Below are 6,527 nucleotides of genomic sequence, written 5' to 3'. Positions count from 1 at the left end.
GAACTTCTGCTTTTCATCGTCTACAGTACTAATAACATTAAAAGATCCAGATAATATGGAGAAATCTCTGTATGTAAGGGACAAGGCCAAAAACCAGTATTTGCTGGCCTTGATCTTTGGGCCCTCAGACGGCACTGCATTAAAAACAGACATGATTCTGTAAAGGAAATCACTGCATGGGCTCAGAAACACTGCTGTCTGTGAAAACAGTTCATCAAATGCAAGTTAAAACTCTGAATGCATAGCAGAAACCACATATAAACAGGACCCAGAAATGCTGCCACCTTCTCTGGGCCGAGCTCATTTAAAATGGACTGAGGGGAAGTGGAAAAGTGCACATGGAATGGGTGACGTGCTCATCTGTGAAGGCACCATTAATGCTGAATGATACATACAGGTTTTGGGAACATGTGCTGCCGTCCAGACAACGTCTTTTTCAGGGAAGACCTTGACTATTTCAGCAAGACTATACCAAACCACATTCTGCATGTATTATACCAGCATTGCTCCGTATTAAAAGAGTCTGGGTGCTAAACTGACCTGCCTGCAGTCCAGACCTGCCACCACTGAACATTTGCCGCATTATTAAATACAACAAATGAGCCCCTGAACTGTTGATCAGCTGAAATCCTGAATCAAACAAGAATGGAAAACATTGCACTTTCAATACTACACCAGCTGGTCTCCTCAGTTCCCAAACACTTACAGAGCGCTGTTAAAAGAAAAGGTGATGAAACACAGCGGTAAACAGGCCCCCGTCCCAACTTTTTTTGGAACATGTTGTTGGCATCAAAGTCAAAATGGGCATATATTGTTTAAAAAACAATAAACTTTCTCAGTTTCAACATTTGATATGTTGTTTTTGTTGTATTTACCTTTAAAAATACATAAAACAATAATAATAATAATAATAATAAATTAAATTTAAAAGCGCCTTTCTTGACACTCAAGGACACTGTACAAAATGTAGGGTTATAAAAAAAAATAATAAATAAATAAATAAATAAATAACATCAACAGAGAGAGTAGGCTATTTTGAACAGGTGAGTTTTAAGACTGGATTTGAAAAGAGGAAAAGAGTCAATGTTACGGATGTCAGGTGGGAGGGAGTTCCAGACTTTGGGAGCAGAGCGGCTGAAAGTCTTAACATACCACCCCATGGTACTCAGACGAGCAGAAGGTACAGAGAGATGAATGGAAGAGGAGGATCTGAGCGAGCAGGTAGAAGTTGCGATTTGGAGAAGATTTGACAGATTATGTATGGCCGTAAATGTGTGGAGGAGAATTTTGTATTCAATCCTATATTTAACAGGGAGCCAGTGGAGCTGTTGAAGGACAGGTGTAATGTGATGGAACGAAGCAGTTTTAGTAATAATACGGGCAGCTGCATTCTGAACCAGCTGAGGCTTATGGAGGGATTTATGAGGAAGGCCAAAGAGAAGAGAATTACAGTAGTCAATGGCGGATGTAACAAGACTATGAACTAGAAGAGATGCAGTACGGGGGGTGAGGGAAGGGCGTAGACGATTGATGTTACGCAGATGGAAATACGCAGACCGGGTTACATTACTAATGTGAGAGCAAACACAATACAATGAAATCAATAAAGAAATAAAAGATTAATGATAAAGATGTAAAACCATAGCTTGACAGTCATAAAATATATAAAAACAGAATAATACAAATGAAACAATTCCTAAAACATACCAAATATCATATTAATAGTCAACTAAAATCAAGTAAAACAGTTGCAGGCTGATTGGAGGTGGTTAGAGGCTAAAAAGTTTTTCTTCACTGTTTCCTCATTTGCTGCCTCTGTCATGGCTAATGAAGAGTCTGTATCAAATCTGACTTTATTTTAGTACAATAAAAACATGGTATAGTCATTTGTTTTGTAGAAAATTGTTTTGGAAATTCTGAGCTACTAATGTTAGCGCTGAGAAAACAGCCATACCCAGAGTATTGTGCAGTAGCAGCAGAGCACATCTCAAACTCTTATTCATGTCTTCTCTACTCTTACGTTCTCATGAATTTCTTACAGGTAACTTCTCAAAAACACTTGTAAGTCCATTTAATCCCACGCTTGGTATTGAGAAGCTCCCACTATTTTCTAATTACTATCAACAAAAACAGGAATCTAGGAGACAAAAAGCAGATGAGGTGCTTCCTTTAGATGGCCGGGACTGAATAAAGTGAATAATTCATTCGTGTATTGATGATGATGGAATATTAATGAATACCTCTATCTAATAAATTACACCTTAAATTACAGTGGACCTCAACTAAACTGCAATGGTCTCAGTATTCCAGATCAACTTCTTGTTCTCCAGCTAACAGCAGCACTGCTGCGTGTGATTCTCTCTGTGCAGCACCACACATATCATGTTAGTGTCACTGCAGTGCTGAGAAAGATTCATCAAACAAATAACGCCTGCTCTATGATGGCACTGTGGTTATTCAGTTGGGGTCCTGATCTTCGAGATCCTGCAGTCACCTCAGTGTCAGAGTCCTGTGGGCAGCGTCCTGTGACCACCAGTGAAGGACTAGAGGATGACCAACACAAACTGTGCAGCAGCAGATGAGCTACTGTAACGTGGCAGAATAACTCGTGGCTAAAAAGAGAATGAGAGGCTTTAATGTTAGAACAGTCTAGAATTGTGGTCGCCAAACAGGCACAGGTGAAATCCAGAAAAAGACACGAGACACAAAAAATGTTTTAAGCAAAAAGGCAACGTCGAAAAACAGGAAAATCAGTCAGAATCAGAAAAACAAACAATGGATAGAAACGCTCAGTCACTCTGAATGAAAAAGGACCATCCATCCATCTTCCAAGCCGCTTCTCCGTTAGGTTCACAGGGGGGGTGTTGGCTGGAGCCTATCCCAGTGGTCATGGGGCGGAAGGCAAGATACACCCTGGACAGGTCGCCAGTCCATCGCAGGGCAGACAGACAGTCACTCTAGGGGCAATTTAGCACGTCCAATTGGCCTGACTGCATGTCTTTGGACTATGGGAAGAAACCCACGCAGACACAGAGAAAACATGTAAAACACCCGGCCGGGGAATCAAACCCAGGCCCTCCTCGCTGTGAGGCGACAGCCCTACCCGCCGCGTCACCGTGCCACTGTGCCACCCGATAAAGGACCAATAACTTGCAAATACTACTTCTAAAAGCCCAGGCTATATACTAATGTTTACTAATGACAACAGGTGAAACAGATCGATATTCTAGGGACTGGGATGAATGGAGTGTGAGGGAAGGTCAGGAGTCATGTGAATCATTTTATCCCCTAGAGAGTTCTGGGAAATGGAGTTCAAGGAGACCTCAGAGCCAAACTTCATGACAGCTGTCATCTCTGACTTTATGTAGGCTCACCAACAAGGTAGGAGTGTCTAATAGAGTGGACAGTGAGTGGACACAGTGTTTAAAAATTCCAGCAGCACTGCTGTGTCTGATCCACTCACACCAGCACAACACACACTAACACACCAAAACCACATCAGTGTTACTGCAGTGCTGAGAAAGATCCACCACCCAAATAGAACCTGCTCTGTGGTGATCATGTGGGGGTCCTGACCATTGATGAATTGAGTAAAGGGGTAAGACATTAAGCAGAGAAACAGACAGATTAGAGTCTATAATTGTCAGGAGCACGGCTCTTTTTCTTTCGGCTGCTCCCTTTAGGGGTCTCCACAGCGGATCATCTGCCTCCATCTTGCCCTATCCAATGCCTCCTCTACTTTCACACCAACCATCTCCATGTCCACCTTCACTACATCCATAAACCTTATCTGAGGTCTACCTCTTCTCCTTCTACCCGGCAGCTCCATCTCCAACATTCTTTGCCCAATATATCCACTATTCCTCCTCAACACATGTCCAAACCATCTCAACCTGGCCTCTCTGGCTTTATCTCCAAACTGCTCCACCTTCACTGTCCCTCTGATCTGCTCATCTCTAATCTTGTCCAGCCTGGTCACTCCCAACGAAATTCTCAGCATCTTCATCTCCGCCACCTCCAGCTCAGCCTCCTGTCTTTTAGACAGAGCCACGGTCTCCAAACCAAACATCATAGCAGGACGCACTACTGTCTCAGGAGCACAACTAAGATGTATAACATGTGGTTAGTGAGTGTACATGTAGAGCTTGTGTGGGAGAGAGAGGCAGACAGAGAACGAACACCTGACCCCTACCCTACAGTGTTAAATACCCTTGGCTCTTACCAGATGTGGAGGGATCTGGTCAATTTCTTTGTCACTTGCAGTTTGTGAAGATGGATTCTTCATGACTGCATTTAAAATGAAGGAAAAAGTCAATTAGTAATGAACAACCACCAGACAAAACATATAAATGAGTGTTAGATGAAGAATGATCCGAAAAGAACATCCTCACACCCCGGGGCAATTTAGCACGTCCAATTGGCCTGACTTCATGTCTTTGGACTGTGGGAGGAAACCGGAGAACCCGGAGGAAACCCACGCAGACACGGGGAGAACATGCAAACTCCACACAGAGAGGACCCCAGTCACCTGGGGTCCCAATTTTTTTGAAACATGCTGCCATCAAATTCAAATATTGGTAGCACTTTACTGTAGGGCACGTTAATGAAGGCTACATGACACCTACATAAGCACTTCATGACAACCGACACAAACATACATAAACATTTATAAACACTTATTCCATAAGTCGTCAGTTGTCATAAAGACTGCTTTTGTCAACTTTGATGTCAAGTTGACATAACAACTATGTCAAGAGACATAGATTTTTGGTGACATTAGGTTGTGTCATGACATTTTCTGAGGTGAAATGACATAGCATGTTATGACAGCTGACTTAGTGGCTTTGTGTTTGGTATGTCAGGGTGACACAGTGCTGATGATGTGATACAGCTTTACAAAATGAGGCAGTTGGTTAAACTGAACAAAAGTGTTAATTTCAAGGCCTACACAGGCACAGTAGTGAGTGAGAAGAAAACAGACTACACAGAAAGGGAAGTAAGTCTATGAAATTCTTTCTACAATTTTATTTCATCATGTGCAAATTCTTTAACCCTTTACTCATTCTTCATTAAAGAGTAAACAATGGTGCAGGATGCAAGTTTCAGTACTTTTCAGTGACTCCTCTGTTGAGATCCTGTTGAGGGAAGAAGACACAACTCTTTAGTTCTTACCTTCCAAGCACACTGGCTGAGGTCTTCCACTTCTCTCTTGAAATGTCCTTCCATAAAATACAAGCTTGCCTCTCAGGTTACTGCTTCAGGGTCTTGGCCCCTCAGTGGTAGAACACACTTCTCCCTAAACTCTGCACTGCACCATCTCTCAGCTCCTTCTGTCATCGACTGAAGAACCGCACTCTTAACTCATCTGTAGACTTGTGGTATAAATATGTATTTTACTATATTTAACTATAAGGTATGACGTCTTTTAGGATATAGATTCCTGCTGTCTCAATCTAGAATATTCTGTTTTGATTTTGCTTCCACTGTTCGCACATTTTGTGCAGGTTAAGAGAATCTGCTAAATGACAAAATAATGTGGGTTCTGAAAAATCATTTTCATGAATCCTTAATCAAATACTATGACACTGTATTGACATTCTTATGTATGTTTTCTCTGGCCCCTAAGTGAGTTCCATTTTACAGTTTATAATGTTTTTATGAATCCTTATTCAAGTGCCATGACGCCCTTATGTACGTTTTCTCTGGCCCCTAAGTGAGTTCCATTTTACAGTTTATAATGTTTTTATGAATCCTTATTCAAGTGTCATGACGCTCTTATGTATGTTTTCTCTGGCCCCTAAGTGAGTTCCATTTTACAGTTTATAATGTTTTTATGAATCCTTATTCAAGTGTCATGACGCTCTTATGTATGTTTTCTCTGGCCCTTAAGTAAAGTGAGTTTCACATCTTTACATATAATTTCTTAAATAAACTTTAGTCTCAACTTGTTTTATGTGAGTTTCATTTAACAATTTCTAATGTGCTGTTTGACATGCTACCTAATAAACAAATATTTGTAAATTAGTATGAAAATTGTTACTGTTAATATCTAATGGCAGCAGTAAATCAAAATGTGGAAACAAATTTACATTAAACACCTTTACTGAGAAAAAGAAAATGCCTTCAGTATACAAAGTTGTTTTTTTTTTCCAATATTTGTGATTAATAGGCAGGTTGTTCCATTACGTTATCACTCAAAAGTTAAATGCACGGACATATTAACTAGCTTGTACTACAAACTGACTGTAGTGAATATAAATTAAACTTGCATCGTAACAATCATGTTAACAATACCAAGATACTCCAAAATTCGGTAACACTTTATGTGAAGGCTACCTACATAAGGGCTTTATGACGCATTCATAAGCACTGAATAATGCGTTTATGAAGCACTACTTGAACATTTATTAAGTGCTTATGTCGGTTCTCGCAACCTGACATAAGATGTTTTATGAAATTCAAACGCCCTCATTGTCCTGACATAATAAGAATAAACGTTGAACATATTTACAGCACTAAACATTTTA

Source organism: Pygocentrus nattereri, chromosome 29 (assembly GCF_015220715.1).
Source record: "Pygocentrus nattereri isolate fPygNat1 chromosome 29, fPygNat1.pri, whole genome shotgun sequence".
In the NCBI taxonomy this organism is placed as follows: Eukaryota; Metazoa; Chordata; class Actinopteri; order Characiformes; family Serrasalmidae; genus Pygocentrus; species Pygocentrus nattereri.
The sequence above is the reverse complement of the archived record's forward strand: the minus strand, read 5'-3'. Positions refer to the sequence as shown.